Raw genomic sequence first — 13,051 nt, forward strand, 5'->3', positions numbered from 1 at the left:
CATGTAAATTTAGTTCAATCTAAATTATTTTTCCTGGCCTCACCTAATTATTTTCAAAATATAGCCTCTAATGTGGCCTTCAGAGATCTGGTGCAAATCATACACTTTAACAAATCACAAGAGCCGGATTCATAACTCATACCACAAGCAGACAGCAGCTTTATTGGATATTATTATTAAGCAATGTAGAGAGTGGGAGAAAGAAATCATGTGCACTTTCCTGATATATAAAAAAAAGATAGAATAAAAATATAAAGAGGGAGACAAGTTGGTACTGTGCTCTTTGGTGTGGATAAATTTAGTTTTAGTGTGGAAATTAAGTGAATGGACATGTGATAAATCAGTGGTCAGATAATCCTCAGCTCTTTTTTTTCCACCCAGGCTGTTACTCTTCATCAGGCAGAGAACTTAGAATTATTCATACAACTATTTGTGCAGAAAGCAAGTGAATTTTGTGATGGGAATCGCTCTGCAGACAGATGTGTGAAATAAGGCTGGTGTATATGGATGTTTGATTTTTAACAGCAGGGATATGCAAAATCTGTACCTGAAACTTTTCACAGCAGGGAAGACGAATGTTCACCTGCTGATTGCATCAGATATGGATGCTACTAAAGGCACAGCTACCAACATTTCACAAATTATGTTTATTTATTTGAGTCCACATAGAGACTGTTTGACCTTAACAATTCTGATAGCTTAAAGAGAGAAAGAAAGATATAATCAGACCAACAGCCAGCCCACCTGCCAACAGGAAGATTAAGTCAAGCAACCACTAGTTATTAAGTTGGGGGAAACATAGATCTCAAGAAGGATGTCATGGCAGAGGGCAGACCTACCGAAAAAGTCATCTCCTGGGTCTCATAAGGTGACATTGTATAATCAACAAAGCCAGAAATGTGCCCGCTCTGCCTGATCTCACAGGTGACAACTTGAAGATGCTGAGATGTTGTTTGAATCTGTGGAAAGGTGCATTAGTGATTATGGGTTTGGTAATATAGAATCTGTGGAAAGGCTTATGTGGAGGAGAAGGGTTGAGACTCTGAATGTCCCACTTTCAATAATTCTACACAAGAGCAAACAATTGTCTTGCTTTATGGACAGGGATTTGTGTATTTCTTGGTGGATGGGAAGGTCCAGATCAGACTTTTCCAACCCTGTCTCCCCTCGGGTGAATTATAATTCTCAGCCAACATGTATTACAGTTCCAATAAATCATGGGTCTCCAAATTTGATAACTTTAAGACTTATGGACTTCAACTCCCAGAATTCCTGTCAGTTCTTAAAGTTCTCAAGTTTTGAGACCCCTACAATAGTTGTAGATGCACCTGAACAGGGAAGGAGAATCCAGGAAAATTCTTGTGTCCTCATATTCCTCTTCCACTACAATACTCTCTCTCTTTCCAAAATGTCAGTCAAGGTTGAGTGTTTTCTACATCCATTTATCTTAAATAGATCTTCTCCCACATTGCATGTTTTAGAGATCACTGCAAATGGCAGGGTAGTGAGGAGTGAGAATACATTGGAGATTGTAAAATATATTCTGTAAATATAGCTGTGAACATTCTGGAAATAAATCTACATTTTCACGACATGAGGCAATTTCTAATTAATGATTTACTTCTCACAGCATTTAGAATGTAGCGCGTATGTGTGTGTTTATTTAACTGAAGCATATTTTGCCTTCCTTTGGCTGACAAGGACTTCCCAAAATTAATAATATGATAGCCCCTGCAGGCATAAAATCTATTAGCTGCAACATCAAAAAGATGGGGATTTGGAAGAAACAAGTACAAACACTAAATTGTTTTCTAGGAAGCTCTTATTCCAACCACTTGGTATAGAAACAGTAAAGCAGAGGAAAGTTGCCAAAAGTTGCTGGTCTAATTCTTCTTCCTTTCTCCCCCTTTCCTCAGTGTCTATCTGTTGCCTAGTGCTGTGGGAAAACAATATTCATAATTAAAATGTAAAAATGTCTCTGATGGAGAGAAATCCATACTTTTAGGCATGACCACTGGAATCTGCCGAATGAAATTGTGAAATGAGCATGACAGGGTGGGAGACTTGTAGTCTTCCAGATGTTAAATGAGCCACAGTTCCCAGAAGTCTTCAGCTGTACGGCCAAAGGTTTAAAAAAATGCTGGCAATTGTAGTTCAACAACACCTGCAGGACCAAAAGATTCTCTTATCATTGTTGTATATTTACGGCGCATGTAAATACTGTAATTGGCCGGAACAGGGTGAATTATTGTTGTTTTGACACTTCCAAGTCTGTGAGTCAATGAACAAGATTTTAGGAGGATTGTCAGTAGTTCCTTCTCGTAAGACTGTTTTTGGTTCCTACCACCTTGTTTTCTGCTGGCCTCTTTTTTGATTTTTCCAGGCATCAAGATCTTTTCCAGTGATCTCTGCCTTTGCATCATGTGTTCAAAATATTTAAGCTTTAGCTTTGTTATTAGTGTTGTTGGAAGATTAGCAAGAGTCTGACCATGGTGTGCCAAGTTCTAGAATTGTTCAACTTACGAACTTTTCTATTAGGGTAGAACAAGACCAACCTTTTTAATAGTTAAAACAAGATGTCCATGTCACCCTAAAGACAATATCTCAGAATTGTTTTTGTTACTATAAAATAAAGATTATTTCTCTGGAGCCCTTTGCTTAGATTTTTAATTTGTTTTATTTCTGCCCAAGGCCCCTTCTTTGAATTTTCTCAGCCCTCTTCCTTTTTTTTCCTCCCTTTGATCTACTTGCCAACATCAAACATGGTAATTCTCAACTTCTACAAGTTCAAATGAAGGAGCCTCAGTAACATTTTTCATTTTGGAAGCACGTCCTTTTATTTTCCCCTCCTGCCCTAGACTTCAGGAAAAACATTACATTATTATAGCATTGTTTTGTTGTTGTTTATACAATATTTGTTTTCATTATTTGTCAGCTGCCCAGAGTCATATACATGAGATGGATGGCTATATAAATTTGCTTAATAAATACCTCAATCCATAGTGAGTGGAAGAAAGCTGATGTGCCCCCGTGTATGCTCATCATCATAGTGTATCAGCTGTCACTATGACTGGCTGATGTTCCCTGCCTGTGTTAAACTCAGTTTGCTCCTGTTGGCCAAGGAAAGAGCGGATAAATAAATAATTCACACAAGCCCAGTAGTACCTTGGATAACCCTGTTAGATCTGCAGGGCTTGATAGCTGGCAGGACAGCAAGCTAATAATTAGAGAAGGAAAACTTGCCAGGTGCCTCCAAATCAATGTGTTCTTTCGATTAGCTTGTGCACTTGTCACTGGCAGATGTCAGAAGCAAGCGACAGCGATAAATGAGTTGTGACAAAATGTCCTCCTCTGAGGTGTAGCCGTATAAATAGAAGGCTGCATGCATGGATTTTTGGCAGAAGATCTCTCATTGACGATGCTGAAAGGGCTGTAGCAAACTTTTTACCCAATTATCCTTCAGGAGCCTAGCCAGCAAAGCCTTCTCCTCTCTGGAACATGATTGAGGACAATAGGTCAGAGATTAAGTGCTCGGTGTTTTCTTTTCTTTTTAATAAAAAGAAAAGGAAAGGCAGCCACTTGGTGCCCCTTAATTTAAGAGCTACACAGTTGAATGCAGCTTGCGAACCCATAGCAGAAAACAAAATTAAATGCTTTGCTTTGCACGGCAAGGATACTGAAGCGTTTTCACCCCAAGCTGTGGTCTATGTGTTCAGCTAGTTAAGAAAGGCTGTGCGCCAAAGAATTGAGGCCTTTGAACTCTGGTGCTAGAGAAGACTTCTGTGAGTCCCATAAACTGCAAGGTGATCAAACCAGTCAGTCCTAGAGGAGGTCAACCCTGACTGCTCTTTAGAAGGCCAGATCCTGAAGATGAAACTCAAATACTTTGGCCACCTAATGAGAAGGAAGGACTCACTGGAGAAGAACCTAATGCTGGAAACGATTGAGGGCAAAAGAAGAAGGGGATGACAGAGAATGAGGTGGCTGGATGGAGTCACCGAAGCAGTAGGCGTGAGCTTAAATGGACTCCGGGGGACGGTAGAGGACAGGAAGGGCTGGAGGAACCTTGTCCATGGGGTCACGATGGGTCGGACACAACTTGGCAAGTAACAACAACAATAAAAAAAGGCTTTCTTAGAGGCTTTGTTCAGATAGTCCAGTAATCCTGGGATAGAACAAAAGTTATTGTTGGGGGTCCAAGAACCACCCTTGACTTTTGAAGGGTAGGTCAGGGATTGAAATGTCAACAGTGGCTGGAATCAGAACCAACAAAAATGCACTAGGGCTAGTTCAACTAATCTGATTGGATTTCAGTTGCATTAATTAAATAACCTCCGTAGTTATTTAATGGTTCTGCATGTAATTTATAATATCTCTTTTTTCTTATTTAGAATTGCAATTCAAGTTGCAACTTGGCAATTCTCTCTGGGAGACTATGGGTTTTGTGTCTCCATCAGAAACTAAATACTGCTGGTGCAAAGTCCTTCTTGTAATAATAAATAAACAGTTCCTTACAGCAGACAGTATGATTTAACCAAAGTTTGTTCAGCAAGCCAGAATTGTTTAAAAATAAAACATCAAAGAAAATTATATACTCCTTTCAGGACAATTTTTTAAATTTGAAGAAATTTTAAAATTTCTTTTTTCTCTTAGTGCTGTAATACCTTGTATTTTACTACAAAAGCGAGGATTGAAAAAAAAAAGGGGGGGGGGCTTAATTCTGTCCATTGTTCTCATTCTGGTGTGTCAACAATAGTGTCAACTTGCTGTGAGATAATATAAGATTTCAGCAGACCTTAATCATGCTTACAATGAGGTCAAGAAGAAATCTGTTCCCAACTTCATTTCTGAAAACCACTATCTCTGCTTGTGTGATGAAGATCCTGCATTTCAGCATTCCTCCTGTGCAGTCAGATGGGTTATAATGGTGTGTGTGAGAGAGGAAAACATGTGAGAGAGAACATGAGAGAGAATAAAAAAAGAGAACAAGAGAGAGAGAGAACACATGAGAAAAAGAGAACACGAAAGAAAGAACATGAGAAAAGAACAAGAGAGAGAACACAAGAGAAAGAGAATGAGAGAATACGAAAAAAGAGGAGAGAGTGAACACAACAGAAAGAGAACATGAGAGAGAGAACACTAGAAAAGAGAAAGAGAGAGAGAAAGAGAGAGAGAGAGAGAGAACTCAGGATATAAACATACTGTATGTTTCCATATTTAAGTACCACATACATAAGCAGAATTTCTGAGGCAGTAGATGGGATTGCTAGGCCTTGTTTGATAGACCTCTCGTGGGCTCGGGATCTGGATGCCTGACAGAAATGATGGATCCATTTGTATGCTAAAGAAAGCACTACCTGTCAATCACTGCCTTTCCACTACTTGAAAGATATAAAAGCCTATCCAGTGGCAATTGAAAATCAGCCTGTTCAGTATCTAGCATGAATTCTTTGGCTGTCTATCCTTCCTCAGAAAGAGGTGGAGTTCACAGCAATGCATGTCAGTGTGGGCTCTGCTGACAGCTTTCCCAACTGCTTTTTATAGTCAATTCATGCAAAATAGGGTGCTGTTAAGAAGCAATAGTAGCTTCTTCCTGGCCTGATCTTTAGAATGAACTACTATAGCCTCTGAGAAGGGATTATTATTGACATTATTGATTATTTTTGCCTCCAGAGTAGTAGTGGAATATATACACCCCCCCAGTCTGTTATATTAAATAAGCATCCTTTATCCTGTTATTAATCAGAGAGGTATTGATGTGTCTTTTATTATGATCTCCCATTAACATAACTCTGGGTGGCTCACAACAACATACATAACAAACATATACCCCCCCCCCCACAATGAAATGATTCCATGCAACCTAGGGATTGTATCATTCTTATTTCAAATATACAGGCTCAACTCTCATCCTGACATAATGTGTTATGCAGTAGTAGGCTTTCCTTTAATCTAAACTCCGTTGGTAGCAGTTAAAGGTTCTAGATAAGTTGGTGGCCACCCAACAGTGTGCTCTGTTGTGTATTTAGAGAAGAAAGCATCAGGTACTTGCAACGGCAAGAAATACATCCAGCTTTTTTATGCAAAACAAATATTGATTCCCTGCTTGGTACAATTCTTCGGTTATAAATTCAGGCTTGTGTCTGAACTAAGTCTCTTTTATTTGGGGAAGTGACAAGCTGTTTCAGGGGTAGGAGGCAGTGGGTAGTACTATTGCAGTGAATTCTGAAATTGGGAAATTAACATGATGAACGCTTTATTATCAGCCATTTCAGCATTAAAAATCAAGTAAAATTAGAACAAGGCAGGGTTAAAGGAGGAAGACATGCATGGTCCTTGCAATTAGAGGATGCTTGAAAGAGGCACATGCATGGATGTAAAAGGGACAGTGTCCTAATAAATAAATAAAAAGTGAGGAGTCTCCTTCCTAATTATGCTTCCTCGAAATAATAGTTCAGTGAGCTTTGCAGAGTTTAAATTTGGATATTTTGTCTTACCAGAGCTCTTCTGCGTGTCACAAGTGAGGAATATGCCCATCATTCATGCTCACTGGCATTCCCCAGGCTGTGCACTTCTTTTCTAATAATCCATTTGGGAAATACCGAAGGAATTAAGGACAGCTATGCTTGTTGTTATTGTTTTGGAAGTGAGATGCAAGCACTCAGCAGGGAGAAAAATGAGGCCACTGTGCTGGTTGGGAAGGGAACTGAGAGAGAAAAATTGGAAGGAGGGGGAAAGGAAGGGTTTGGTTTCCCTCCAGTTGTATAGAAGTTGTGCAATTTAAGAATCGGATTAACCTGGTATGACTTGGTTTTTCTGCCAAAGTAGATAGGTTAAGTTTCTTGGCACAGGTCACAGTACAGTACATTATGTGCTGTAAATATGGGTGTGTCGGCCTTGGGTTTTAATGCCACAGAAGTCTTAGAGGCTAATATTCTGCAGCTGTGCAGCACAGAACAGACTTCCTTTAGCTTTTGTCAGGAGAGCTAACTGCATTGTTTGGGTGCGTTGTGGTTCCTTTTTTCCTGCAGCAATCAAATCCTCCCGAGAAGCTTGCAAACAGAGCCGTCTGACGTGAAAACCAAGGGGTCATTTGCATAGAAGCTTTTCCCATTCATGATTTATGGCCGAACATTTTGTTTTTTTCTCCTGTGCCACCAAACTAAGTATGGCCCCAGCATGCTTGTAAACTTGGGGATTGTTCCAAGTTGGTGGAGGGATGTGGCAACCAAGACTATAATGTGATGCTTTCGTACTTCAATGCTCCTTGATCGAACCTTCTTGCAAAGAGTAGCTAGTTACTGAGATTGCTGTATGGTAGTTATTTTACAATTATACATGGAAATAAATGGACAGAGGGATCCATTAGCAACCAATAGCAAAATTAATTAGGAGGTTCTTTGGCTTAGGCAATCTACACAGCCTCCTTCCACAAAACAATGAAAAACAGCTCTAATAGAGCAGCAATGGGCAGTGGTAGACAAGCAGACAGACCAGAAGAAGCAATGTGGAAGTGGCTGGGGATTGGTTCCTCTTGGTCATTTGACTTCTTGACTAGCTTCTGCCTAGAGTTGAAGAATCTACAGTTCCCATCACTCTTCGTTGTTGGTTGTATTGAGGTGATAAATGAAGAGCTAATGCCTATTTCTTGATGAATACATCACAGTTCCAAATACCAACTCTAAAATATAATAGGAAACAATACCAGGTTAGCTCAGGAGACCAGTTCACAGGACCTTAAAACTGTAATAGGAGTTAAAAGATCACACACCACACATCTTAAAGCTGCCAAGGTTGCAATATGTTGGACTAAAGCGGTGATGGTGAACCTTTTTCTTATGGCTTGCCAAAATTGAGCCGTGTGTGCTGTCGCGTGTGCGTACTCAAACCAATTCAATCTTCCCCGCCCACCTGTGCATGTGCACAAAACCCTCACCCCCTTGTGCATGCACACAGAACCCCTCCCCAGGCTCCAAAGGCTTTCCTGAAACCTGGGAGGCGAAAAGGGCCACTCCTGGCCCTCTGGAGGGCTGAAAATCAGCTGGCTGGTGCGCACATGTGCACTGGAGCTGATGGCTGACATTCCAGCAAATATGACTCCCATGTACCACCTGTGGCACATGTTCCATAGGTTCGCCATCACGGGACTAGAGCATCTCCAGTAAGGAAAGGAAATGCTTTTAGAAGGACAGCGGCTAACTTGAGTCTCAATATCTTGGAAATATCATATGCACAGTGCATATGCGATTTCTTGAAAATGAAGAAGTACAAGTGCACTTACAGATAAAACGTCTCATCCATGCCCTGTTTTTGCCACAGCTTTTTAAAGAAAATAATTATGCATGATCATTGGGCTTATATCTTGGGAAAATTAATATTTATTGATGACATGTTTAAGATGTGTTATGAGATTATGGTCACAAAGGTGTTGAAGTCAGGAGACTGTGCTGTTTTTATGGTTGTAACCTTGGCAATTTTCCAGATTGGCTCAAATTCCAGGAAAATTAGTAGTAAAATTACACTTTCTCCGGTCCCTTTATAGATATGTAGCCTGGGATACAGTGCAAACATTGCCATCATAGCAATACTATTTGTTATAAGCCAGGTATTTAATTCTTTTGTTGAAAAGATTGAAAATGTGACTTTTGTCTGATTGTCCTTGTATATATATTCAGCAAAGGTTTAGAGCATCACTCAGCCCCATCCATTCATTCTCTCTCTAGTTTGCCCAGTTGCATTGCACTTGATTTGGTTATTATCCCATTGGCCTCACACTATTTCCACTTCAATGCTTACATATTGATCAGTATTACTATTTATCAATCAGTGGTGATACTGAATTTACTAACTTTGTAGTGTGGTATCTTAAACCTCTTCCGCAGTTGCAATGCTTTGCTTATATTATAAATACACAGGTAAACCTTGACTTATGACCACCATTGCACCTGGAATTTTGGTCGTAAGTCATTGCAGTTATAAAATGAGGCATCACGTAAACAGACTTTCTTTTATGACCTTTTTCCCAACAGTCATAAAGTGAGCCACATAATTGTTAAGTGAATCATGCAATTGTTAAACAAATCTATTCTTCCAAATGACTTTTTTGCCAGTCACAAACTGCTCATTAATGAGAGTTGGTTGCCAAGTACCACAATCACGAGATTGCAGGGAGAACAACAGCAGTTGTCACAATTGCTGAAGGGTTATAAGTAGTTTTTAAAAAGTCCATCAGAACTTTGAATGATCATTACAGAACTGGCTGTAAGCCAAGGATTACCTATAAAAAACTACCAGCACACCCAACATCTTTCAAACTTCGTACTTCAGTGACAACTTTAATATTAGTTATTGATGTATGGCACTTGATCATGTAACTTCAGCAGATAGTGCCTTGTATTTATTGATAGGTGTCTATAAAGTGCAAACAGAAACATCATAGACAATGTGCCAGAGAAAGGAAAAGGCATTTGGTTTTGACTATAACCGAATAAATTGTATTGCGCTTCTCCAATTTTTTCTCCCTATGTAACCTGCTCTGCTAATATTATTGCATGCGATCTCATGATACTCACAGAAAGTGGATGATGAGAAATACTGACTTGGATACGGCCATTTAAGCAGTGGTTTAACTAAGTAGTCCCCCATACCTGTCTGTCATTTCCTGCAGCATTCATTAGCGATTAGAAAAATATACATCTTTGCTTGCTGTCTTTGTTCCTAATGTATTGATGTATACAGGATTTGCCCAAACAAACCTGCCTTTTCACAACACAGTAATAGACTCCAACTAATGAGCAAACAACAACATATGTATTAGGTTGGCAACAGATCCATTGCTATTAATGTTGCTTTGATGCAGGTCTACAAGGAAAAAAGCAACTCTAATGCTGCAAAATTTCTCACCTTGGAGGCGTCATTCACACAATTGGTCTGCTGTCCGTATGAGTGTTGTTGAGTATTCCCAGGTACAGAAGCAATGAGAGAGTAGGTGATAATAGATCCTGTGAACCATTCTACACTTATAGCCTGGTAGGTTTAAGCAGATGGGCATTAAGGTAGCAAAGCAACGATTTTAGTTCAGTTTCACATTGTATTTGTGCAGGTGGTGTGCGTATCAAAAGAGGTAGTATTTGACCAAATCCCAAGTGAAACCCTTGAGTGAAAGTTATTTATTAATGAAAAGATAGTCTAAGTCAGCCATTTCCAACCAAGTGACTGTCATTTATCCTGAGGTTAAAAATCCCATCATAGCCAGGCAGAATGACAAAGCATTTGTAGGATATCAAACTGATTAAAAGTTATCCAGAAATTTGGGATCCTGTAGACCAGGGGTGTCAAACTCGCGTTGTCATGGTGGTGTCACGTGACGTACTGTGACTTTTTCTCCCTTCGCTAAACTGAGCATGGCCAACACGTGACTCATCTGGCCCGTGGGCCACAAGTTTGACAGTCCTGCTGTAGACAAAATGTACATTGCCTGTAATACCAAGCAGTTTTGCCCCAGACATTTTTGATGATAGCCTTCTTGCATTCACAAATCCGTTGTTTATATTGTGTTTCATTCTCCCTTGTGTTACAGTGTAATTCTGATCTCTTCATGTGTAGGAATTGCTCTGTTCTTTATTCTATTTTGTTTTGCAGTGAAGCTACTATTTATAGAGACTATGACTTAAATTGTAATGAATTTGATTTGCATTATATCATATCTGCTGATAGCTGCTTATTGTAGAAGAGTTATCATCACCAGGCAAGATGCTCTTGGTTACAACATTGGACAGAGACTTGCTTTCCCAAGCATCATTCTGCCTCTCACCACTGTCAGTGCTGAAGAAACATTTGAGTTCAGATGATCAGGAAATGCCATCTCGTCAGGTTGCAGCAGAGTGAGATGGTTAGCAGTATCCTTGAGGGAAGGGAAGGAAATGGCATTGGTCAGAATGATGCAAGCAGCATTGTGGCATTGTGATGCCACTACTAGTCCTTTACCATATGCATTGCAATCTTGCACATACTGCCCCCGAAGGAGAATTTCATTGCAGCATCACACTGCTGAAGAAAACAAACACTTTGTAATGTTTAGTTTCAAGGGAAGAATGCGGAAGTTGCCACAACAATGCCATTTCTGTTACTATGGTTATAAGCAAGTTTAGAATCTTCTCTGCTATTGTTTGCATTAGCCATGCCACAGAATGCAAAGGGACAATAGTTCTGTGGTATATGTGCATAGTGGATTATGAGGAGGAGTTGGGTTTTGTTGTTGTTGTGTCTTCGAGTCAGTGTTGAGTCCTGGATAGTTGCTGCAGTTTTCTTGTGTTAGAATTTTGAAAGCTATTTGCAATTGCCTCTTCCTAGGTCTGAGAGAGTGTTTTGGGTCCAAAGTGACCCAGCTGGTTTTGTGCCCAAAGCTAGACTAGAACTTGTGGTTTCTAAGCTACAAGTCTGGTGCCTGAATTACTACACCATACTTGTTTTCAAATAGTGGTATACATTACAGATAAAGTGCTTTAAAAAAGTCTATCATATGATGAAATGCTCTTTTTGCTAAGATAATAATAGCTTTTCTTTCCCATCACAGTGTAGTAATCATGTAGGGATTTGAGATTAACTGAAATATAATTGTTATTTTGAGTTATGTTTTATGTTGTGGTCAGAGCTAAAACAATAAACAAAACTGTTAATGCTTTTTCATTGAAACTATAATTTGAGAAGTTGATGAGCATTTGACAGTAGAGACATAGTTCATTTTTTTTAATATGCTCATCACATTTTCATTGACAGACATTTAACCAATTTCATTGTGTAGGGAATATGTTTTTGTTCATTGTTATCTTTGGTTACCATTGAGCAAAAGATTAATAGTCTCAGAAGATAAACTAATGAATATGGATGAAGGCCAATTTATAATGCTTACTAGCCCATAATTGCATGTCCAGGCCTGGGACCCTGGGTATGTTAAGGGCCATTTTCTGGCTGTATTTTCATCCATGGCAATAGTACTACTATATGACTATATATATTATTTTGCCTTGTTTTAATTATTTTTAATTTGTTTTCATATCTTATGTAGTTATCATTGACTTATAATTATTCTTTTAGTAACCATGCGAAGTCACAATGACACTGAAAAAGTGACATGACTATTTATCACACTTAGGATTGTTGCAATATCTTTGTGGTCATGTGATCAAAAATTGGGTGCTTAGCAACTAGCATATATTTATGACAGTTGCATTGTCCTGGGGTCATGTGATCACCATTGTAACCTTCACAGCTGGCTTCTGACTAGCAAAGTTAGTGAAGGAAGCCAGATTCACTTAACAACCACATGATTCACTTAACAACTGCAGTTAGTCGCTTAACAACAGTGGCAAAAAAGGTCATAAAATGGGATACAGATCACTTAATTGTCCTGTTTAGCAAAGGAAATCTTGGGTTCCATTGAGGTCGTAAATCAAGGGCTATCTGTACGCTGCCCAGAGTCTGCCCTTGTTGAGATGTTGATTATTTCTAATCAAATAAATAAATAATAAATCCCTTGCACAGATGCATTGTTTATTCCTGGCCTTCCAGCAGTTTGGCAGTTCGAATCCTAGCAGGCTCAAGGTTGACTCAGCCTTCCATCCTTCTGAGGTTGGTAAAACCCAGATTCTTGGGGGCAGTAGGATGACTCTATAAACCGCTTAGAGAGGTATGTAAAGTACTGTGAAGCGGTATATAAATCTAAGTGCTATTGCTATTGCTAATGGTCTTAAGAATGAACCAATTGCCAAGCATCTGAATTTTGATCACATGATCATGGGGATCCTTAACTGTGAAAAGTAGCTTTTTTCAGTCCTGTTGTAGCTTTGAACTGTCACTAAATGAATTGCTGTAATTCGAGGACCTACCTGTAGTAATCTGGTAGTTGTGTCCCTCCCTCCCTTCTTCTCAAGCCATCAAGTTATAATTTGTTATCTTATAGAATATTCAATAAACAGTTTAAAACACAAATAGAAATGAAGAATAAAATAAAAGTTAAATCTAATGACGGAAGAAGAGAGTGGAGACATTT

The 13,051-nt window shown here is 39.2% G+C and overlaps 1 protein-coding gene and 1 long non-coding RNA gene across 4 annotated transcripts in view; one reads left to right on the forward strand and one right to left on the reverse strand.

The window, feature by feature from the left end:
- The window catches only part of HLF (HLF transcription factor, PAR bZIP family member), a 66,629-nt gene that overhangs the window by 17,202 nt on the left and 36,376 nt on the right, over positions 1 to 13,051 (forward strand). The window lies entirely within an intron of this gene.
- LOC116503257 lies at positions 5,752 to 10,106 on the reverse strand. The gene is made up of 2 exons (XR_004254683.1): positions 9,904 to 10,106; positions 5,752 to 7,681 (listed from the first exon to the last, which is right to left on the reverse strand). It is a non-coding gene; the product is annotated as an uncharacterized LOC116503257 (long non-coding RNA).

Source organism: Thamnophis elegans, chromosome 2 (assembly GCF_009769535.1).
Source record: "Thamnophis elegans isolate rThaEle1 chromosome 2, rThaEle1.pri, whole genome shotgun sequence".
NCBI classification, from domain to species: Eukaryota; Metazoa; Chordata; class Lepidosauria; order Squamata; family Colubridae; genus Thamnophis; species Thamnophis elegans.